The 25,769-nt window shown below is 32.6% G+C and overlaps 1 pseudogene; it reads left to right on the forward strand.

Annotated features, from left to right (window-relative positions):
* The first annotated feature begins 21,474 nt into the window (after nucleotides 1-21,474).
* Nucleotides 21,475-25,438, forward strand: LOC138347858 (uncharacterized; annotated as a pseudogene).
* The last annotated feature ends 331 nt before the right edge of the window (nucleotides 25,439-25,769 follow it).

Consider the following 25,769-nt stretch of genomic DNA (forward strand, 5'->3'; position numbering starts at 1 on the left):
CATATTCCTTTTTTTTTAAAGGAATTCGAATTCAAATTTTCAAAATCCATTCCATTTTTCCCCTCAAATCATACCCCTTTGTTGGGTTTTATTTGCCCTGATTTCTTACCATAAGTAGGTTTTCCTTTCAGGAAAATGTTTTGAATTAACTAATCCTTTTTCTGGTAGGAAAAGGTTTAGGCTCTATAAATAGAGGCATGTTCCTTCTAACTTAATCAGCATTCACAATGTAGTATTAAGAGCTTTGAGAGTTTGGTTAGAGGGAGAATTTGTGGGTCACAAGCTTGATACGTTATCACTTGTGTGAACCTCCCATGTATTCCGAGTGAATTGGTTGAGATTGTTTCCCTCTGTATTTTGTACTCTCATATTTATAGTGGATTGCTCATCTCCTTTGTGGACGTAGGTCGATTGACCGAACCACGTTAAATCTATGTGTCTTTTGGTATATTTCTCGTTGTCTTCTTACTCGTGGTCTTTCGAGGTTTGCTTTGCTACTTTCCGCATTTACACCTGCTTATTTCCGATCCTAACACCCTTCTCATCTATTTATACCCATCTTCTTCATTATTTTGGGGTTGGAGAAATTCTTTTATAAAAAAACAGAAAGAAGAAAAAAGAACTGGAATTGTTAGAGCAAAAAAAAAAAAACATAGAGCTATTTGAGCGAAAAACAGTAAATATACCAACCAAGCAAATTTGAAATAGAAGAGAGATTAGAGTGACTATAGTGTGGTTTCCTTGCTTGTTCATAAGAGTCCTCATAATCTCGTTTTGATGGTAGAATGGCTTTCAAACTCGTTTAGTATGGTTCGCTGCCCAAAAGAAGGCCACAATCCTCATCATTATTGTGTTTCGTTTTGTCTCCCTCTTCTCGAATTTTATGTGTCTTGAATGATTGATGTATTTTACACTTCACATGAACTGAATAGCAGTATTACTCTCTTTAAGCTTTATAATCGTATTCATTATATTACAATGGTGATCGGTTTGAAGACTTATTTATCGTGATTAATATCTCGAACGCTCCTCATGCTTTGTTTACTTTTAGTTCCTTTGTTCTCTCAAAGTTGCTGTCCTTGTCCTTGTTCAATTTGGTTGTATGTAGTGAGTTCTGGCTTTTTTTTTAATCTGCTCTTTGTGTGGTCATTTTTCCAAGTTTGAATTTGAGTCTAAAGTCTAGTAAAATTTTATATGCTTCCTCTCATTTGTGTGTTATCTGGGATTATATTTTTTCTTTATTAATATTTAAGATTGGTTTTTTCCTTTGCTAACTTAATTTTGTCTTTCTTTGCTTGTTATGAAAACTACCCGAGTCCTCGTGGACTCTTCCTTTGCATTTCCGAGATGAGCCATGAAGGCTCAAATCTCTTCATCGAGTCAGTCGATAATAAAATGATCAACAGAAAGCTGGACCAAGCCCCAAAAAGTGGTTGTATACCTTCTGTATAGAACAATATGCACTGGCATACTATGCAAAAATACTGATATACAGGTCACAAAAATTTGGAAATATGGATTGAAATGTATACTTGGTGTATACAGCAGGCTCAACAAGAAGAAAAGGCCTGATTTGGCTCAAATTTGCATCAGATTTGGAAATTGGGCAAAAATCCCAAATTTGAATCTTATTTACTTATTTATTTATTTATTTTATTGTGTACACTAACCATTTATTTGATTTTGTTTTTTTTTATTTAATTACCCCCACCCCCAAGAGAAGCCATTTTATTTTCATATTTATTCAAATATATTTATATTTTTGCTTATCACTTGGTTTTACCATTTATTATTTTAGTTGGTCTTACACTTTATGAATTCTTCCCTTAAAAAAATACCCTCTAGTTTATTTTCTCTTAAAATAATTAATTAGAAATAATAATAAGTAAGTAAAAAAAGTAAATGTTCTTTACTTAGTCTATCATTGAAAAGTCATTTTTAGTCAAATCGTCGGTCAACCGCGAGTTAGTGGACATTCTGAGGGCCTAGCACCTTCTCGAATGTACATTTGAACTCCAAAGTCTTTTCCAAAATGATTTTATCTGTTTAATCTTTTGAAAATAATTATAAGTTTTTCTTGATTTTTACTAAAAAAAATGAAGTGGTGACTCTTTAATTCGGAAATTGATTTCTCTTAAATCATAAGATTAATTGATTTTTCGAAACGTAGTCATTTTTACTATTATATATTTTTAAGTAAAGCACCTTCACCACTCTTAAATTCTTTCCATGAAGATATTATCAAATACATAAACTTTTCAATATACCATACTTTTGTTTCTTTCGTTAGATCGATTGGGTCCTTTAACAATCAAAAGTAACAAACCTTATGACCCAAACTCTACATAAGTCCTTCAAAATCCTTAATACCCGATTAGTCGATTATTTCTTACCTTGTCAATTCATACCTTGACAAAAATACTACCATGAACATAGACTTAAAATGAAAGACATGAACTCACATTCCACCATACTAGTTACCAAATTCAAAACAACAAAAGAACTTATCACCACACTCGAGATGAACATTTGTAGACTTCTTCCTCAAATTTTATCTAACAGATTCTAATCTATATGGATGACATGTAACATTAACACCATAACCAGAGCAAAAAAGATGGAATCATATGTCTCTCAACACAATTCTTTACTCTCTAAAGATATATCTTTGGACCTTGCAATTAGAGTACATATTCTTGTTCTCGCCTCTTTCAGAAGGCAAACTATGTCTCATTATTTATTTTTATTTATAATTGTAATTCATTTTAATTCTATTCGAACAGTGTCTTAACACCTCCTACAACTTTCCATGCAACCACACTACACAGTGAATAGTAGAAAATTACAACCTTAGATACTCGTAAGTCCAAAAACCATTTAACCAACAAACCTTATCTATAATTGCATCCCAATCATACTTTTGTGACACCCCTAAAAAAATTAAGCTAACACTCGAACCATTTTTTGCTGTAAGTAAGATTTTCTTGCCAAGGAATTTAAATTTTATTAAGTCTTAAGGTCACTAGATTCAGCACCTTGAGTTCCAAAAAGAACTAAAGAAAATTCATCCAAGTCATCCGTAACTTCTTTTAAGTTTGGGTCAACTTCAAACCACCATAACTTTCATTCAAGGACAAGTTAGGAGACCTATAAGATATCATATGGAGATATCTGAAACCTTTTTCCTACGTCAGCGAGTTTGATAAAATCCGAGTTTGGATGATAGAGATATGTCCATTTAAGTTCAACCTGTCTAGTTAAGGAAATTTACCCGAATTAATTAGTGGAACTTTCCATGCAACCACGCTACTCACCAAATAGTAGCAAACCACAATCTTAGATAATCTGAAGTCATCATCACCATAAAAAAATTGTTTAACCAACAAAACTTATCTATAATTGAATCCTAATCATCCTTTTGTAACACCCCAGAAAAAAGAATTAAGCTAATACTCGACCGTTCTTTATTGTGAGTAAGATTTTACTGAGAAATTTAAAAAAATTTAAGCGTTAAGATCACTAGATGTAGCACCTTGAGTTTCAGATAGTATGAAAGAGAATTCATCCAAGTCATCCGTATGTTCTTTTTAAGTCTTGCGTCAAATTCAAACCATCATAACATTAGAACAAGATGGTTTAGGAGACCTATAAGATATCCAATGAAAGATGTATGATTCCTCTTTCCCACGTCGTCGAGTTTGCTAAAATTCGGGTTCGGATGAGTGAGATATATCCCTTTGAATTCAGCCTATCCAATTATAAATTTACTCGAATTAATGAGAGGTATTTTGGCCCTTTCCTTACTTCATCAGCTTTGAATGTTAAAATTTTCCGCATCTAAACTGATATAGGTCAGTTTTCACAATCCTAAAGGCTTAGATTTTTTTAGAGGCATTCAAGAGGAGAAAAAGGAAAAAAGCTTAAGTGTTCAAGATTCTGGTGATCTTCGAGGGATTTTGCCAAAGATTTGATCCTTAATATGTATGTAAGTTTTCATTGTTTTGGATTCATTTACCCACATCCAATCATGAGTTTCCACTATTAAATTCATCTATGAGATAGAGTATATTGAGGTTCTTGATGAAATTCTTGAGTTGTTGTTCTTCATTCTTGATCTATGATGGTTGGTTGAGTTATTGAGGTGAGTATCTTTTTAATGAGCATTGTTCTTGAAATTTTTCAATTATATTTTCATGTAATTAAGTTGGGTAAACGAATCTAGAGAGCTTGGAAGAAACCATTCGATTATAGATGATTTAGGGCCAAAAAACGAAGAAGAATTCATCAGATTTTTTGGGCAAGAGGTTGGTGCGTCGTGCTAGCAGTGCGCCAAAAAATGGGTTTTGAAGTTTAAGGGTTGGCGCCCCACGCCACTCAATGAACCAGGGTTGCCTTCCCCATCCTTTTTCAGTCGTTCATCCCTTCTAAGTTATTTTAAAGTGTACCTTTACTTCTTTCCTGATTTTACTATTTTAAATCACATCAAATTATCAAGATGTTCTATATATCATGAATTATAACTCTTGAATTCATAATTCATAATTCAAATTCAAGATAGCGTTAAAAGTAGAGTTCAAGAAAGTCTTCGAGTTAAATAGTGAATCCCTTGAGATCAACCTAAGGTTTGAGGAAGTAAGTATGAGAATGAGAATAGTTATACCCAACTAAAACAACTGAAGTTAAACAAACAAATCATAATATTTATTTAAAATTTATGAAAATGTTCTTTTATGAAACAAATAGGGCTAGTGTTCAAAACGACCTTACGGTTCGTTACAATTCATAACTTCGGTGAAGGTCGAAGAATATAGTGGCAGTCATAGAAGGATACGTATCCTTAGATCTGAAATCAATTTCTCAAGAGAGAAGTATAAAAAACACCCCTAAACTTGACGCAAATTATTAGTTTCATCCACAAACTATTGACAGCTTTAAAAATACCCCTCTACTTAACTAACTAAAGTTAGATACACTCGTGATATGCAACATGACATACCAAGTGGTCTCAAACTCTTGTAAGAGCATAGAGTTATCAATAAAAATCAAGAGAAGTTCTAAAAACACCCCTAAACTTGGTGAGAATTTAAGGGTGTATTTCACTTGTGTTGCAAGATTGGGGGTGTAGTTAGCTTAAATTTGTCAAGTTAATGGATATTATTAAGGCTATCAATATTCCGAGGATGAAATTAATAATTTGCGGCAAGTTTTGGGGTATTTTTGGTACTTCTCTCTTTGTCAAAAATAAAAGAAAAAAAGGAATGGGAAAGGAAAGAGAGAGAGAGAGAGAGAGGGAGAAAGGGAAATATACGCGAAAATAATAAAATAAAGGATTTTTATTTTTAAAAAGGTAATATGATGTAGCAACGCGCATGCAAATCACTTTTTGATACAAATATGAGTGTGAGTTTTTAATGGGTATATACTTTTAAAATGTTTGGAAGAGAGGGGGGTAAAAGAAATACGTAAATAATAAGTGTGTAGTTTAGGATACAATAATAGATTGGAGGGTTATTTAACTATTTTCTCCAAAAGAAAAATACAATGAATTTTGATTCAAAATTTCAAAGGTTAACTATTTAAATGTATCTTATTTCAATTAGGTTATTTGAGTGTCTAGCTAAAGTTGCACGCACACACCCAAAACATATAGTTGCAAAGTAAACTTCAAAGAGCTAGAATTAGAAAAAGTATTTTTTATAATAATGAAAAATCTTAAATTTGATAAAATTAAGTAAAGTATGAGTTTTGGGTCAACTTCAAATGATAATAAATCCTAGATCAAGATGATTTAGGTGTGCTAAAAGATACCTTAGAAAAGAAATTTGTATTATCTTTCCAGCCGCCAGGTTTGCTCAGTTTTGAGTTTGTATGAGTAAGAAATATCCATTCGAAGTTGGGTTGTCTAGATAAGGAGAGTTAAAATCGGATTTTTGAAGGATATTGTGGTTTTTTCACTACCCAATTAATTATGTTCGTTTTTGGTAATTAATTTGGGGTCTGAACTGATGGGATTCAATTTAACGCTATTGAAAAATATGTTGGAGTTTTGAGAAGAGGAGAAAAAAGAAAGAGAAGCAAGGAAATCGTCAAGTTCTTGAAGAATCGTTTGTGAATTTCGTCAAGGGGTGATCCCTACGAGGTATGCGAGATCACATAGCGTTAGGTAAGTTCACCCACACACCAATCATGTATTTTTTTTCCAGCGAATTTAGATTCTTGAAGGTTTAGAAATTGAGTTGTTGATGGATTGTTGAGGAATTCTTGTATTAGAATCATGAAATTAGATGTCGTTTTGAGTAGAATCTTGCATATTTTGATTCTATAGTAGAATATAACTATCTAGGAAAGACTTAACTAAATGTAAAGGGTTTAGAGTTAAAAAAACGATCAAGAGTTCATCAAAAATCTCAAAAAGAGGTTGGGGAGCCACGCCACTAAGAGCGCCCCAGGTCAGTCTCTGAAATTTACCCTCGGCCTCCCCGTGCCGCTTAGAGAACCTGGGACGCTAGGTCTTTTGCTTTTTTCCACTTCTTTTCGCACTAGTTCTCTTGAAACATACCTATGTTTTCTAGTTGATTCTTACACTCTACGGTATGTCTAAACGTACAACATGAAATCATTAATAACATGATATCAGGAGCCTTGAATTCATAATTCAAGTCAAGAAAATTTAATAGTCAAGCCAAGAGAAGTTCATAGAGTTTCCAAAAGTCTTTTACAAATATTTTAACTTTGTTTTAAGACTTGAGTTTTAAGTGGAGTAAAAAGTAAAGATTAAAGTCCATTTCTTCAAAAGAGTATACGGGAAATATGTATTTCCCAAAGAGTAAAATGTTTTTACATTTAAAAAATAAAGGAAACTTTGATTTCCAAAAGAGCCTTTGAGCTAGTTTTCAGTAAAGACTAAACGCTTTCACAATTAAGCAAGAGAGGAAACTTTGATTTCCAAGAGGAGCCTTTGAGCTAAGTTTTGAGTAATTATCTCAAACCACATAAAGAAGTATGTTTTTAAACATAAGAGTTAGTATTATATTCTGGGAGTAGCAGCACGATATGAGGGAGAGTTCTGACAACTTCAGTCCTCATAAACCATGTAGCCACCATGGGTACAAAAATGTCATACTTTTAGATAATACCTTAGTTCTTTTTAGCATAGACTAGTGGATCCACTTAGTAGTCAAGTTTTATACCATCGGCAAGGTATATCACGACCCTTACAACGTGATGCAAAATAATGTATCATCATAATAGCTCTTAAGTGATGTTTATAGGTAAAAGAAACTCATATAGCAGTATTTTGTATTTTTATATACATTCCTGAGTTCATATTATATATTCACATTCATACAAATTTATTATGGTATTTCTAAATACACAAAGTTGTTATCCATATTTTAAAAAGTTTTTCTTTATACTGCACTTATTTATAATGTTTTAGATTCAAATGAGTTTAGTTCCATTCAGTTGAGTTAAGACCAGGTTTGTTCTTTAAATTCCTTTCAAGCTGATGCCTTGTTTTATTATTCCCCGCACATGCTCGACATTGAATGTACTGATGCCATTTTGGCCTACATTTTTGTCATGATATAGATACAGGTAACAAGAATCAACATCTAATGCATCGTTGATTCTAGTTGAGCTCCATAGTTTGTTGGTGATCCTCATTGCTTCCGGAGGATACCTTTTTATTGATTTTTAGTATTTAGTTCATTAATATGTCGTGGTCTTGTCCTAACATCCATCTCAATTATTAGAGGTTTCATAGATAGACAGTTAGTTAATTCATTTTTCACTATTTTGTTATTGGCTTATGTTTGGAGACTCGAGTTGCTATCTTGAATAGTTGAATGTTTCTTCTAAGACATTCTAAGTTGTTTCACAAGTTCATCATTAGAGATTATACTCTTGTGATTAATTCTCCGACTGAGTAAGTAAGTCAAGTCAAGGTTTTGCTTGAGACCAATAATGGTTCTCAAGTACCAGTTCGGTCCAGGATGTATAATACCCATGAATTTTTTCAAACTAAGACTCGAACTGTTAATCGCAGTGAATGAGATTTCACCGAGGAATTGAAAAAAGCTTCGTAAGTATTAAGGTCAGTTCACTAGATTTAGCACCTTGAGTCCCAAAAAGAATTAAATAGGAAATAGCAAAATATGATATTTTGCAAGTTAAGCTAAGTAAAAGTTTTGATCAACTTCGAACGAGCATAACTCCTAGAACATGATGATTTAGGTGTGCTACAAGATACCATAGGAAAGATCATTGAATTATATTTCTAACGCCACCGAGTTCGCTAAATTTCGAGTTAGGATACGTGATATATGATTTTTTGAAGTTAGGTTATCCAGTTAAGGAAAGTTAGCCGAAAATAGTGAAGGGTATTTTAGACCTTTCCCTACCCTGTTGCTACATATGAGAACTATCCACATCACAAACTATGTAGTTTCTCTCACTATAAGATAACACAAGTGATAAAAAAACATTGTCTTCAATTATAAATGCATTGTCAAGGTTGTTGGCTCTGAGATACTATCTCATAAGCCCGAACCCATTATATTTGACCAACTAGATTGTCACACAACAGGGTTTTGGGAGGTTGAATCTCTATCTCGCTAATCAAATGCTCAATGAATGCAAGTGAATATGACCCGCACGCCGCTCTGGTTTCATTTTTTTATCATGGGTTACAATTGACCTTTAAATTCTCATGGTTCATTGAGAAACTCATCTGGAAAATGCTTCATTATTTCACTCTACTTCAACGATTTGGGCAGCAACTCGAAGACATGTGTATGTATGTCAAAAATTCGACATACTTTATACCCATCAGCTGGCAGTCATAAATATTCATGCGACCCTCGTGCAAAAGTATCTCAAGAGTCACAAAATGGATTTTTTTTTCATGTTCACGACTGTCAAAACCGTTTTTTCACCAATCAAATCCATGCCTCCATTAAATTGCCTTCTACCCCTGACATAATTAATCATATTTTCATCCCATTCGAACTCATTTACTAACTGCTCAAGGCTTCTGCCACCAACTCTTGTTGCTTCATCGCTCAGTTCTCCATATCTTTTCATGAAGTTGGTCTAGAAGTTGAGATCCAAGATTCTATCTTTGGGATCATAATACTCTGGGTATGTATCATGCCTCTGACACATGAGCTTAAGGATTTCATACATATATTGAAATAAAAAATAATATTAAAGAGTAAAGAAGAGTAGTCCTTAAAAATCTAAAACAAACGCACATTATAAAATAAAGGATTACCCAGTCTTCCCACAAAACATACGTGCTTGTCATGTTCCTGAAATCTTGTCCAGTAAAAATATTCATGTTTTATTGTATATGAACATCCTTTGCACTCGTCAGACTCAACACTTTGATTTTTCCCGCTTCAGTTCGCATGCTTATAAACATTTAACTTTTTTTAATCCTTCACTTCCTCTATTACGGCCATTGGCATTTCTTCAAACATCTTCTTCTTCTTCAGATTTTGTATTGCTTTGGCAAAGGATGTTTTCCTCCTTTTGGCCTGTGGAGTATATGGATGCCAAACATTCTTTGATAGAATGTCCTTGACCCTCCTCTTTTTTTTAAATTCATTGACAACTTGACTCAATGTTTGAAGATACATGATAGAATCTTCATGTTGTTTCTTGCACTTCTCACAGAGAAATCCACAACATCTTCTGCAACCGGTAGTCCCTTGGTCTTTTCCAGCACCAGCATCAATACCATAAAAAACAACTAATTTATTAACAACTCTGTCTTTTTTATGGTTGTTGCTCCAGCCAATTCCCTTTTAACCCTATCCACAACATGATCAAATAAGGTTTCAACCAACACTAGAGTAATTAGATATGACATTTGCAATTCGTTTTATGCAGGGACTAGCCATGGATGCACAACCTAAAATTATAAGAATGAGTCATCCGTAAAATATTTGGGTCATATGCTGCTACAAATATGTCATATGTTATTACAGATGGGTGATATATTGGCAAAGATATGCGGTATATCGCTATAGATAGGTGATATGTTGCTACAGATATGTGATAGGTTGATACAGTTAGGCATCTATAGCAAAATTTGTCCACGTGTTACAACAGATGAATCATCTGTAGCAACATAAGAGTGTAATATACTAATAACTTACTACATCATGAGAAGTGTTAAAATAATCTGAATTATGCCCATCTTTGATAGTTTTTATTTTTGATCTCAACCATCTCAATATCCTTGGAGATAAGATATGTTAGCAACAACTAAATTATTGTTGGCTTATATTGATAAATGTCAACAACTTAATTTAATTATTGCTATATCTTACAACTTTTAACCACAATTTTATTTTTGTTGGCAAACATTTTTATCTTGTTGCCATATACAACGATTAATATATTACTTGTTATATATAAATAAACTGCAACAACTTTTTAGTAACAATTATAATTGTTGCCTAATTTTAATTTTTGGCAACAATAAATTTTACTTGTTGCTAATGTAATTAATTTCGCTATTAGCGCCTTAAGTTTCCACCAAAAGTAGAGCTGTCAATATGGGCTATCCCACCCCATCCGGGCTAATCCATACATGCTTTGACATTTTACGGGTCAGGCTAGGCTAGCCCATTTTTTGTGTGGGCCAGAAAATGGTCGGCCAAACCCACAAGTACGTGGGTTACAGGCTTACCGGGCCAGCCCACTTTTTAAATTTTTTTTATTTTTTTATAATTATTAAATTAAATTATAAATTATGATTTAAAGATATTATCATAAATATCAACAAAACAATATTATATTATGTTAGACCTCATTTGTTTGCACTTAATGGGGTTTGAATCTTAATCATTCAGATTTGCCTCATTAAGTTTGTTAGTTTTTAAGAACTGAATCTTAATTATTCAGATTCAGTTCATTAAGTTCGTTTATTTTATTTTCTTATAAGCCTCTTAATGGGTCTGGATATATCTGAATGAATCATATTTGTAACACAACCTTAACACTATTCATACTAAAAAATAAGACTCCTATCTTAATTCAACTAAATCACAACAACTCATAAAAGTTATTTTCTTATTTAATTAATATTTAATTACATGCTTTCCATAATAATTTCCTTTATTCATATTAACTTAATATACATTTTTTACTTTAAAAAATTAATCAATATATTTTAATTGATAAGCACTCCCATGATATAATATTTAGCACGGTTTCAAAAAATAAGAAAATATTAGTTATTTAATCGATAACAATAATAAATTTCTAAAATAAAATAAAATAAAATATTTTCCTAAACTATATATTTACTACTCTATATAAACTATTTGAAATTGCATTATATTAGATTCTCAAAGTATTTGAGTGCAAAAAATAATCATATTAATGATGTAACTTGATGTTGAGTTCTTAAAAGATAAATCATATTACCTTGTTACGATAAAAAAAGTTCAAAATATTATTTTATAAGGAAAAAAACTATTTTACTAACAAGGTTTTGATAATATTTTATTGATAAATGTTTAATTTCATATGTGCATTCATATATTGAAAACAAACTGTCCTAATAATTTAGTGTTCAGATTCAGAGACAATATTTTAATATTCAGATGTTTATTCATATTTTCACATCTAGATCTTAATGCACATTTTAATATTTAAATGCGTATTCAAATTCAAATTCAGACGTCTTAATCTTAATAGAAACAAATGAGACCTTAATATCACTACTTGTTAATCAAATTCACAAATAAAATTATATTTATAGTATTTAGAAAAAATGCACAAGTAACCCCTAGACTATGACCGAAATCCCAAAGATACATCTTACTAAGATCGTATTACCCCCCCTAAACTTATTTTCTTTTTGTAATTTTGTGTACCTCTTTGGCTTACGTAGCATCCAAATATCTCCGACGCGCCTCAATTGCGTGGAGTCACATAGAGTGTCACATAAGACAAAAGGTGTATAAAATTAAAAAAAAAGTTTAGGGGGTAATAGGACCTTAGTTTAGTTAAGGTGTGTCTGAGATTTTGATCATAGTCTAGGGGGTACTTGTGCATATTTCTTGATATTTATTAATTTTTTTTCAACTAAAAGTATAAATGTCTAAATAGAAATATTAACATAATTGTTTTTATTTTGGACTCTTTTTATTTTTAAATTTTGATATATATTATATTTTTTAATTAATTTTTATTGGCCCAATGGCCGGCCTTATCGATATTTCTCAAGCCCCAAATCAACGGGCTTATTCAGGCCGGGCTAAAAAGCCCTTTTCTCAAATGGGCTCTAAAAATCTTAGCTCACCCTTATTAAATCCCAGGTTAGTCCAGGCCAGCCCAACGAGCCTAGTCCATATTGACGGCTCTAACCAAAAGCATCAGTTTTTTCCACCAAAAGCAGTGTTAGGTTTTCTTTTTTTCATTATTTCACTGATCTCTCCTCTGGATTTCTCCTATTTGAATTTACTGAAGCTGTTGTTGCTTGATTTCTTTTGTTGTGTTCAGTCCAAAGACTGGTGAGTTATCGTTTGTGATTTAGTTTGGTGTTTTCTTGCTTATAATTTTGTTATTAGGATCTTCATTATTATTTTGTCGAACCTTGTGATACAAGCTCAAAACTTTTGAACAAGAAAAGTTTGATTTAGTTGAGAATTTTACAATTATTTAAATCTGACACTAACAAAACTAATTTTGAGTTTATTAGGGGAAAAATTTTTCGTAAATATTCATTGGTATAGTTTGCACCAGAAAACAACAATTCAAAAAAGAATAGTTTTCTCTGTATCAAACTTCACAAAAGCACTATAAATAGAATGAAAATTTGGTGGGATAGCCCTCGACCCATCAGTGGGTCTTTTCTATTGTGGTGTATATCTGATTTTCAAGGCTCAATAAGAACCTATGATTTATTTTTTTTACTTTGAATATTGATTTTTATCAGTAAATTATACTCAATTATGTTACAGAGAACTCGTATAGTAGAGGTGGTTGAAGGGCTTGATTATAATCATCTTTTTTGTTTCAATAACTATGTCTACTATTGCAATGAAGGTAATATATGGTGGACATTTGAAAATAGATAATTTATTTTGATGGTTTAAAAGGTACAGTATTTTGTTTCAACTTTTACCCAATAAAAGCTCAAAACTAACTGAAGAATGGAAAATCAAAAACAAGAAAGCGAAGTAATTCGATTTGATTTAGTTTTTTATTTTATACCAACCCCTACTTCACACTCGTCAAAAATATTTATCACTTAAACCATCTAATTTCATATTTCCATTGGAGTTTAACATATCTTGTCCATCCCCAAATAAGAAACTCATTCTTTGTCGCACATACTTCGCTTGTTTGTTTAATCTAAGCCTTTCTCTTTCAGACAATATTCTATCTAAGAGAAGCTATGAGAATCTAGATTTTCACTATGTTCTCAAAATTTTCTCAATGGCCAGGGTTTTGGTCTTAGTATGAGAAAACAAGTACTCCCTCCGTTTAAAAAAAAAGAATGATCTCCTTTCCTCTTTAGTCTCTTTAAAAAAAGAATGACCTCTTTTTTTTTTTGTAATATTTTAATTACAGTTTTTCACATGGCATGTTTAAGTCCACAAGATTAAAGGATAATTTTGTTGATTTGACATAACTTTAATTTAGGACCATAAAATTCAAAAGTCATCTTTATTTTCTTAAACTCTATGTCAAGTCAAACTAGACCATTTTTTATAAAACGGAGAGAGTGTGTTCTTTTCATACTATTCATGGCATGCTTTTCAATATTATTAGGTTGATCATTTTTTTTAATTGTACAAGATCTAAACCCTTAGATAAGGATCTAAAACTTGCGAAAAATGATATGCTGATATTTTACCAGATACAACAAGCTTGGACTGTGGTTCTATTTCTGCTGCTGTGATTTCCTTATCACATTTTTTAACAGAAATAAGTAGAGACTCAATCCTCAAGTTTGTGAACAAATAATGAGAAGGAATAAGTTGTAACTACCACAAGAAAGATCTAGGAAGCCGTTACGTTTGATATACCTCATATCACTCTAAATTCCTGAATATCTAAAAACACTCAATTCATTAACATTCTAGACGATAAATGAATTCAGATTGAAAATACATATCTTCCTTATTGTTAAAGTTACTTATGATATAACTTTTTCATCTTCAGAAGTCTTTTATGTGTAGTATATTACTAGTTTATCACTTTGCTAGACACTATGGCTTTTGTGTTGCATGTCTCGAAGTCATTCTTTTCTTTGTTGTATGTGTAAATGTTTATCTAAATAATTTTCATTTTGCTCTATTGTAAATTATCTGAATCTAACTGACAGCGCAAACTGCTGTCAAACTTATGTTTGTTTCTAGAGACATACCACCTGCTTCTTAACGAGAAACAAAATCTCTTCAACCTTGGCCAGTAGATTTTCCTCATTGATTCAAAATATTCTTCTACCTGGATCTCTTGCTTAATCATTTTCTTTCAAGTGAACAATTACCATATATTCTAAGAGTTTTAAGTCCATCATAAAATTTTATAATGCTAAATTTAAGTTTGCTAAAGAAATGTAAAATAATAAGAGTTGGATATTGAATAACTACTTTTATTTACATTATTTTTCTTGATTTGATACTTTTAGGGTTATTTGGTTGGGAAAAAGTTATCTTAAGATTAATTATTCCGAAATAATTATTACATCATGTATATTGAATAACTTAACGCATCATTAAGGTATAAATGGTGGGATAAAATAACTCTACATTCTATCATAGAATTATTATACCTTATAGCTCACACCAAACTATTCATCAACTTTGGGTTCAAATTTTAGATTTAGCTGAATGTTTCTACCAAATAATTCTATTGAATGTAAGCTTTAAGTGATGTGATAGTTGTTGTTAGTAGTCTAAAATTACGTGTTTCCCTTTTTTGCCTTTTACATAAATACTTGCTTACTTAATTAACTTTATCAAAATGTATTTATATTTAATTTTTATTTTGCAGGTTGAGCATGCATAAATCAGCATTATTGATGACATGGTTCATGTAATGCAAAGCTATTTCAAGAACATTTTTCAGATTATTATTCGGATTAGAATATTAAGACCTTGCTTATATTCTTTTATTGGCCTTACAAGTATAAAAACATATGTTTAGAAGTATTTAATTTTTGAAGTTGTAAATATGTAGTACATTAGTTACATGCATTTCTCTTTGCAAATATATACAAGTCTTCGTTCATATTTGATCAGTTATTTTTTAAGAAAATATGCGGTGTATATAGAAAATATTCATAAGTTATTGCTAATTTATGATTTGTGACAATAGATATTGTTGTTACTAAAAGCTTGCATAAGAGATTCATCCAAGTTTTTGCAACAACTAATGTTGTAGGTGATATATAATTTCTGACAACAATATCTTTTGTTGCAAAAAATATTATAAGCCACAACTACATGAATTTTCACCACCAAAATATAATTAAAAGCAACTAGTATTTTTGTTGCCTTTAAATAGTTTTTTGCAACAAATTGTTTTCTTGTTGCATAAACTTTTCGCATCGATATTTATTGCAACAATTTTTTTTGGTTGCCAATATTACTTTTAGCAACAACATTCAATATAAGACGACAATTTTTTTTGTTGGGAAATGCTTTTTTTCTTGTAGTGGCGCGTTCTTCTGCAATTATTTGATGGGTCCAATGAGCAATAACTTCGAATGACTAAACCTATGAAAAGGAAAACATGTCACAAATCAAATGTTGAACTATTTAATATAATATAAAAGTATTAAGAACATTTAGCTTTACCACGAAAGCCCATGAAAAGTCAAATAAGTTATTGGTCTTTGTTCGTAAAGGTTTCAACAAGTATTTGAGAGTTAATTCAAAGCTTTTATGACCCCCATAGTTGTTGAAAGCCTCAATATCCTGACAAAAATCACCCATTGAAGCACTATGTTATTGTTGAGATATTTCGTCAAAAGTATATTATGTGTAAATCAAAGTAAGCACAATGACTCCTTGTGCTTCCTTGGTGTATCCTTGTATTCCAACAAATATATTAAGTCAAGATTTTTGAAGCTTGTTCTTATTTCTTCTCCGTGATTCTTTTTTGACAATGTATACAGGGACGGGCTCAAGAGGAGGATGACATTTTAACCCTAAAACTATGACAAACTCTATTCTGCCAAAGAAAACTGGCATGCCGCAATAATTATTCAAAATCTCATCCTCGTTTTAGGGATTTCGAAAAATAAACCTTCTTTTCAAAAGTTCATAAACCATGATCATTTGAAAACATGCATTATTATTCTCGGATAAATCAAGAAAATTATCGAAACAACTATTTCTAAAAAAATCTTTCAAATGATTTCTCTTGAGGATGACCTGAAGTTGTTGAAAGGTTTTCCCATGTCTGACCTTATAATGTTATCACCATTAGCATTAGGTTGCAGATACATAGGAAAAGTGTCTGCGTTGATAATTTAAATTCCATCATCATCCTCAACTTCATTTCTTTCTTTTTCTTCTTCATGCACAACTAATTCTCTATTTTTTCTTTCTTCTTCCTCAACTACTTCTCTATTTTTCCATCTTCTTCCTTAACTACTTCTATATTTTTTCCTTGTTCTTCCTCAACTTCTGTTTGTTTTCCCTCTTCTTCCTCAACTACTTCTTTATTTTCTCCTTTATCTTCCTTATAAACTTCTTATGCTCTTTCTCCATCATCAACAATTTTATTTTTTTATTTTTCTCTTTCTTCATATTCTTTTGAGAAAAATTTGCATCTACTTGAGAAGAAAAAACTACTTCAGATGCAAGTTGTTGTAAAAGAGTGGTATTCTCATTCTTCTTCCTAGGAATTTTAGTCCTAGTCTTCTTCTGGATCTTTGTTGTGTCAGTTGTATCAATTTTTCTTTTGACGGGAGCCATTAATTATATTTGTATTTGCAATCACAAAAATAAAATATTTGAATGTCACACATGACCTACAAATGAAGCTTAGTTTTCTGAAATACACAACACAACACAAACAACAAATAAGATTCAATGTCACACATGAACCAACAAACAAATCACAAAACCCTCTATAAACCCTATCCAACGAACTACAAATGAAGCTTTTTGAAATTAGGAAATATTTCAAAAAAAAAGAATAACTATCCAACCAAAAAAGTGATAAAGCACATGGCAAACAAGTAAAGTAAGCAGGGATCTCAAGTAAGTATTTCAAACCCTAATTAAATATCACCTGGGAAGATATCAACAATAAACTAGATTTGATGAGGACAACAATGCCAGTAGAAGAGGATCTCAACAAATTACCACTGATGTTGTAGAAAATATGGCAACAAGAACCTTAATTTGCCACATATATACGTTCTGTTGGGACACATACCTCCTTTCTGTGGCATATGTTATATAGTATAATGTTGCTATATATATCCTTTATGTGACATATGTTACCATATTTTTTATTTCTGTGAAATATGTTGCCACATGTATCCTTTCTATTGGTATACATGCAAATAATTATGTAGTGTTTTTTACAACAGAAGTTATATATATTGCCACAGACACCACATTTCTTCCTTTCCATCATAATTGACATTTGTTCCAACAAAATAAAAATAATCATAAGAATCATTTATATTAATATTATCAACAAAAAATAACACTTCATCAATTGTTCATACAACTTATCATTAAAAAGGTAATTCACGATGGTATACATAACAACCAATTTAATCAATGACGGTAACCACAACATCTTCATCGAACTTTGCTTTTTTAGGTCTAGGCCTCTGTGGCTCTTCATTGTTACTAACATAGTCATTCCAAGCCTTTAAAATCTCATAATTTCATAGGAGTGAAGCAGTTCTCATGTGAAGGGTTTCAGAACTAAGCCCACAAAATGGTACTTCTAGTCCATAACTCAAAAACTCTGCATTTGCAGCAACAAAAAGTCCACAATCTTTGCATGGTATATCATCAATTAGAAAACACAATAACATCACATTTCGATAGTTTTAAGACAAAAAAATGTGATACTTACAGACTATTGCTTCCTCGTTGGGAAATACTAGAAACATGTCTGACTTTGAATGGGTGAGATTTGTTCATTCCTTGGTAACATTCAAGACTGGTCAGTTGGTTCGCTCTTTTAGCTCAAAAACTTCGCTTTAACTCAAGGCACTTTCGCAACATTGTAGACAACTTCTGAATCTCGGAGGACAATTTTTTGTTAGACCTAGATGAGGACATCAAATCATACACTTTTATGCACAGTTCCTTTAATGCGACGACTACCAAGACCCAATGAAAGTCCCCATTACTATTTACTAGGATATAAACATCACCTGTCAAGTGCCAAGACAGTCCACAAGCTATACCAAACCTTTTGATAGTGCCAACGATTTTATTCCCATATTCAGGAACAACACTAGCATTGTTAGAGTGTTTTGAAAAAATAACTAGTAGTGGTATATCGATATTTAGAATCACTTTGTTTCGAATTCTTATGCAAATAGTAAAAAAATGACATCCGCATACTGCACAGATGCATCAAACAAGTGTATATTTATATCAATTTATTTATATATATTCATGTATTGAACAAAACATAAAAGTGGGCATGGATTTACCTCATCAGTTTAATGCTTATTGGGTTGAGACATTACATAAAACCAGTCCTTATTCTTTGAAAATGCTACTACAAAATCAAGTTGTTTAAACTCAAGTTTTGAGAAATTGACTAAGTAGTGATTGTCCTTGTCTCTTTTGCAATTGTGTAATGATTATAAATAGTTATTTAGTGGACAACAAGAGGAAATATTAATAATAGTTGAACGACCTTACTTTTTTGCATGATACTTGTAAAGACCCTCGTTTAGCAATTGTGACAAGGATGACATTAGTTCAGTTGGACCCTCATCATCAATGTTAAAACCTTCAAATGGATATTTTTGTTTCACATCAAAGCTGATGACTTTGACTATCTTTTCTTTCTTTTTCTTTTTCGTTTTCGCTTTTTCTTAATGTTTCTCCTTCTCCTTCTCCTTATCTTTCTCCTTCTCCTCCTCCTTCTCCTTCTCCTTCTCCTCATTTGCCTTCTTCTCCTTCTTTCTTCTCACTAATTATAGATAGTTTTTGGGAAATAACTTCTTTCAACCTCCTAACTTCAAAGGCTGTAAAATCTTCTTAAATCTTTCTATATCAATATTATGACATATTTTCTTAAAAATATGAGTTTCTTAACATGATTAATAAAATAATCATGTTGCTGCTCACATTCTTTGCATAGACAAAAAGAACATTTGATGTTAGAAGAGGAAAAAAACACCAATAAAAGATTGAGTTGTCGTCATGGATGAAGCCTCTTGTATAATTTCATCTACAAGGTAAATAAAAAAGATTGAGAATTTACAATTCATTATAAAATAAGAATAACATTATGTTGCCACAAATTAATATTATGTTGCCACAGATGTACCTACTATTGTCATAGATGAAATTTCTGTTGCCACATATAAATCTAATCTTATGTTGCCACAGATGAATCTTATGTTGACACAGATGTACTTATTTTTGCCACAAATGAATTTTATTGTTGCCACAAATGAATCTTAAGTTACCACAGATGAACATTTTGTTGCTCAAACGCATAAGTGAGATGTTACAACATATGATAACTCTTTGGAATATGCACCAACATATTACTCAAATGTGGCAACATATGATACATCTTTCATCGAATGAAATATATGTTGGACAACTGAACAAGACTATATTTCTAAATTTATATCAACAAAATGACCACAAAAAGAATAACAAAAGCAAAAAAAATAATTTTTCACTGAATGATAACAATACATATACATTTCCTCAAAATTAGGATTTTTTGGGGTTGATTGATTGTCTTTCAAAAACAATAAATAATGGGCACCATTACATCATTATTTAATTTTTACATATATAGAACGAATTATTGTTCATTATTCCAAGAAAAAAAAATCAAAAATTGTGAAATCTTTCAAAAAAATAAATTACTCATTTTAAGTCGAATATTATTTTAGTTCAGAAAGAGGAGGGAGTCACGATTGGGAAAATAATGGATATAGTAATGGAGATGACTTGGTTTTCAGATTTGTAAGGAAAAAGGAGAAGAACAAAAGAGGGAACGTTGGGAGAAGAAGAATAAAATAATTTTTTTAAATGATTCGGATCGAATTATATAAGTACAAAAATGAAGTATTTTTTTGTATTTTATAAAAATTAGACAGTTATAGAAATGTTAATTTGGTCCTAGATTTACTTAATTATAACTATACTAGGTAAATTGTCGGCGTTTCGCGCCGTGGTGAACTATGTCAATAATCTACTTCTGAACATTTAATAATAAAAATATTTTCGGGAGGGTACAAAACTACAATAAATTGTTAAGTATATTTTATCCAAAAAAGAAATGAATTATTTTTTTAATCTTAAAACAAAAAAGGTTTGATTCTAAGTGTTTTGAATTTTGTTCTTACTTCTTCATTTTACTATAGTTGTTTATCACCAAAGTCTTAAGAAAATATATGCAATTGTTTCATTGTCTATATTTGTATTTTCAAAAAGTTGTACAAACATATAATTCATCAATTGCGAGAGTTTTTCTCCTATTCAAGGACTCTACATACAGAATCTAAATATTATATATCTTATATAATTAGTTTTGTACTTAATAGGTTAATTAAAATATAAAAACACATCCCTTGAAGTTCAATGAAATAACATATATCGCTCAAATAATTTAGATTAAACGATGTATTGACATGTCCCTTATTCAAAATCATACGCATTCGATGACACTACTTTGATAGCCAAAAAACAAATTTTGTTGTTTATGTTTCGATCAATATAGTTAAAACTTTTGTGGGGGGACTTTCAATCTAAAATATATAAGAATATAATTATTTCTTTAATATTTAATTAATATAGATGTAACTTCTAGATAAACTAAGTTTAAGATAAGAAACACAAGAAGAATAAAATTTGGAAATAAGTACGAAAACCTGAAAAATTTCCAGATATCAAAAGTGAGTTTTGATCATTTTCAAACGGCCATAATTTCCAGTTCAGGAGGAGTTTGGGTGACTTCTTTATATGGATGGAAAACTCCTTCGAAGATATTTCCCACGTCACCAAGTTTGCGAACTTCCGAGATAGTATGAGGGAGATATGACTTTCGAAAGTTGAGTTGTTGAGCAGGGAAAGTTTCAAATTCGAATTTGTTAAAGGTGTTTTGGTCTTTTCCTAAGTCAATTATTAAATTCATTTTTGGGGTAATATGTTGGGGTCTACACTAATCCCATTCAGTCTTTACACACTTAGAAAATAAGCTAGGGCTTTTAAAGGAAGGAGAAAATAGGAGAAGGGAGAAAAAGACGCAAGAACGCCAAGATTTCATTGCATGGATTTCGCCGGAGGTGATACCTATCAGGTATGTGAGATCATTTGCTGTTGGAATCTTTTACACGCCCTCCAATTTGATACATTAAAGCAATTTAGAATTAAATTGAATGAAAATCTTGAAGTTCTTGATGAAAAGTTTGAAGTTCTTGTTGGTTGAATCGTTGTTGATCTCTATTAATTTTAGTCCATGTTTTCGGACTGTTTTTGGGTCAAAACTATTAGGTAATGATTTATTTAGGGATCCTAAGAGTTTGGGGTGGAATCCATGGGAGTTTGTGAAGGTTTAGAGATGAAAAAAAAAAGAAGAAAGTCAGAAAACCTGTCTGTTAAGTACTGAGGTGCCACGCCTCCAAAGCCCCTCAGGACATAGTCTGTCCGTCAGGATTTGGAGCGTCGCGCCTGATGAAAGCCTTTGTCTGTTAAGGCTATGGCGCTCCACGCCTCTCAGAGCGCCACGACCCCCTGGAGACCCCGTTCTTTCCCTATCTTTTGTACTAGTTCCTAAGTGATGTACCCTACATTCCTAGTTGATTTCAACACTCTAGAGTACATCAAAACATCATGAAATCATCCATAAACATGAGATAATTATCCTTAAATCAATAATCCAATTCAAGGAAAGTTAAGATCAAAGCCAAGAAAGTTAAGAGACATGTCTAGAAGTTAAGAAGCAAGTCAAACTAAAGTTATCAAGTTTTCTTAAGTCTTTCACAAATATTTTAACTTTATTTTAGAGACTTAAAGTTCAAGTCAAAGAAGAGTAAAGAGTTGAGTTCATTTCTCAAAAGCTATAAGGGAACTAAGTATTCCCTTAGAGTTAAGTTTCAAGTAAGCAAAAAGTATCAAGTTGAGTTCACTTCTCAAGAGTTATATGGGAACTAAGTAGTTCCTAAGATTTTAAACAAAATGTTTTCAAACTTTTGAGAAGGAAGGGAAGGTAGACTTCTACAGAGCCTATGACTAGTTTTAATAGAAGGAAGAGGAAACTGTGATTTTCAAGAGATCTTTTTAAAATCTAAGTTTTGAGCACTAATCACAAACCACATAATCAATATGTTTTTAAACATAAGAGCCAACATATTTTTTAGAGTAGTATTGAGAATCGATATGGGGGAGAGTTCAGATAACTCACAACTCTCATAAACCATGTAGCCACCATGGTAGAAAAGGGTCATACTTTTTAGATGATTCATTTTCACAGTTTACTAGTGGATCCATAAGGCAGTTCAGATTTTATACCTTTGGCCGGGTATAGGATGCGCTAGCAGCGTGTGGTAGATCGCGGTATACAAGTAAAGTTGAGTTTATTGTTGTTATATCTTTAATGAACTAAGAGTTATACTGTTTTATCAGTTTGACACATATATATATTGCATATGTCATTTTTGCTTTATATTGAGTTGTTGTCTTATGGGTTGAGTAGAGCCAAGGCAAGTTCATTCTTACTCCATTTCAAGCCTTATATTTGTACTTAGCATCCTAAATCTCGTACTTGTACATTCTATGTACTGATGACAGTTGGCCCACATCATTTTATGTTGTACACGCAGGTAACCAGGATCAGTACACGACATTTCGTTGATCCAGATTGAGCTCCAAAGTCAATGGTGAGCCTCCTTGCATTCTGTAGGACATCCATTTCTTTTGCTTTTAGTAGTTTAATTTTAGGATGTTGTATGGTCTATCCCAACATCCCTCTTCAGTCAGTTTAAAAGCTTCGTAGACACTAGTATTTCAGTTTAGAGTTTATTGTTGCTTGTTAAGACTTGTGTGTCTTCATGGACAGATATTATATGAAGTACTTTCCTTTAAATATGTCTTTATTTTTTTTATTAAGTTGAGCTTAGTCTTCCGCTGAGTTAAGTAAGCTAGGTCAAGGGTTCGCTTGAGGGCCAACAATGGTCTTTGAGTGCCAGTACCGCCCAAGGTGTAGGCTTGGGGCGTGACAAACTTGGTATCAGAGCACAAAGTTCAAGAGTCCTAGGAGTCTATGAAGCCGTGTCTGTAGAGTCTTAGTCATCGGTGTGAAACGCGCCACATGTATGATTAAGAGGCTTTTACATTTAGGAATGTTTCTGTTCTTTCATGTTCCTTTCGTGCGAAGAGTTTATCTCTATATTGTCTCTCTAATTTGTGCTTACACATATATTTCAGATCATCATGCCTCCAATAAGATCATTTAGAGGTTGACCACGAAGAAATCTTAAGGAACAAGAGTGTCCAAATGCACAAGGGGTGCAACCCCAAGGATAGGTTACCAATGCCGAATTCCAGGAAGCTATCTGGAAACTAAGTTAGTTTGTGACTAACCAGGTTGGTCAACAGAGAGCAGTTCAACAAGAAAGAGTTGATACCCCTCTTAGTTTAACTGGATTAAGCCCTACTGAGGATCTGGAGAACTTTGTGGAGGAATTAAAGAAGGTGTTTGAGGTAATGCATGTGGTGGATGTTGAGAGGGTAGAATTGGTTGTGTATCAACTAAAGGGGGTGGCTAGAACCTAGTTTGATAAATGGAAGTATGGTAGAGTTGAGGATGCACCACATTCAAGTTGGGCTTGCTTCGAAGAAGCCTTCTTGGGGAGTTTCTTTCCTCGCAAATTGAAGAAAGCCAAAGTGAGGGAATTCCTTCTGAAACAGGATTCCATGGGTGTCAAGAGTATGTGATGAAGTTCACCCAATTATCTCGCTATGCTCCGGATATGGTGAAAGACTTGAGGAGCAGAATGAGTCTGTTTGTTGTAGGGTTGGGTCACGCTTCAAGTAAGGAAGGTAAGGCTACCAAGTTGATAGGTGACATGTACATATCCAGGATGATGGTATATGTTCAACAAGTTGAAGAAGAGAATGTGAAGGATAGAAAAGAGTACCGAAACAAGAAGGCAAAGACTGTGAGTGAGTCTGATCAAAGGAAGGGTGGTTCAAGTCGAACACAGTTTCATAAATCAATTGGGCATACACCATCATCTACTATTGCACCTACACCTAGAAACCAAAGTGAGTATAGTGGCCAGAATTCGCAACACTTCAAGGGTAGTCCGGCTCAGTCTCAAGGTAATGTGGCACAAGGAGATACTAAGCCTCTTTCCTATGCCAAGTGTGGTAGAAATCATTCTGGCATCTGTCGCAAAGTCTTCACGGGTTATTTCAATTGTTTTCAAGAGGGTCACTTCATGATAGATTGCCCCAAGGACAAGCAAGGCGGTGGAAATCCAAGCAACAGAGCTCAATCTTCATCAGTTGCTTCACCAAACAGGGTTGCACCTAGGGGAGATGCTTCTGGTACAGGCGGAAGAATAAACCACTTGTATGCTCTTAATAATCGCCATGATAAGAGAATTTGGCAGATATTGTCACTGGTATGATTCGAGTCTTTGAATTTACTGGTTATGCATTATTAGACCCAGGAGCTAGTTTATCTTTTGTAACTCCTTATGTTGATATGAACTTTGAGATTTCTCCTGAGAAACTTAGTGAATATTTAGTGTATCCACACCTGTTGGTGAATCCATTATAGCAGAAAAAGTCTATCATGAGTCTTGTTTTCGTCAGTCACAAGAGTATCATGGCTGATGTAATAGAGTTAGACATGGTAGATTTAGATGTCATTCAAGGTATGGACTGCTCCATGCCTGTTATGCATTAATAGATTGCAGAATTCGAGTTGTCAAGTTTAACATTCCTAATGAGCCAGTCATAGAATAGGCTAGTAGTTCAACAGTGCTCAAGGGTCGCTTACTTTCGTCCCTTAAGGTGAGAAAGTTAGTTTTTAAGGGGTGTATCTATCACTTAGCCAGAGTTAATGACTCAAGTGTTGACGTACCTTCCCTTCAGTCAGTTCCTATAGTCACTGAGTTTCCAAAAGTCTTTCCCGATGATATACCCAGAGTCCCTCTCGAAAGAGAGAGAGACTTCGCATAGATGTCATCTTAGATACTCGTCATATCTCTATTCCACCATACAGAATGGCACAAGTAGAGTTAAAAGAGCTAAAATATCAATTGAAATATCTATTAGATAAAGGATTTATTCGACCGAGTGTCTCACCTTGGGGCGCTTCGGTTCTACTTCTTAAGAAAAAGGATGGGTCCCTTAGGATGTATATAGATTACTGTCAGCTGAATAAGGTGACCCTTAAGAATAAATATCCTCTTCCAAGTATAGATGACCTTTTTATCAACTTTAGGGTGCTTCTTGTTTTTCGAAGAGCGACCTCAGATCAGGCTATCATCAGTTGAGAGTAAGGGAATGTGATCTACCCTAGACAACTTTTAGAACAAGGTATGGGTATTACGA

The sequence above is a fragment of the Solanum lycopersicum genome, chromosome 4 (genome assembly GCF_036512215.1).
Source record: "Solanum lycopersicum chromosome 4, SLM_r2.1".
NCBI classification, from domain to species: Eukaryota; Viridiplantae; Streptophyta; class Magnoliopsida; order Solanales; family Solanaceae; genus Solanum; species Solanum lycopersicum.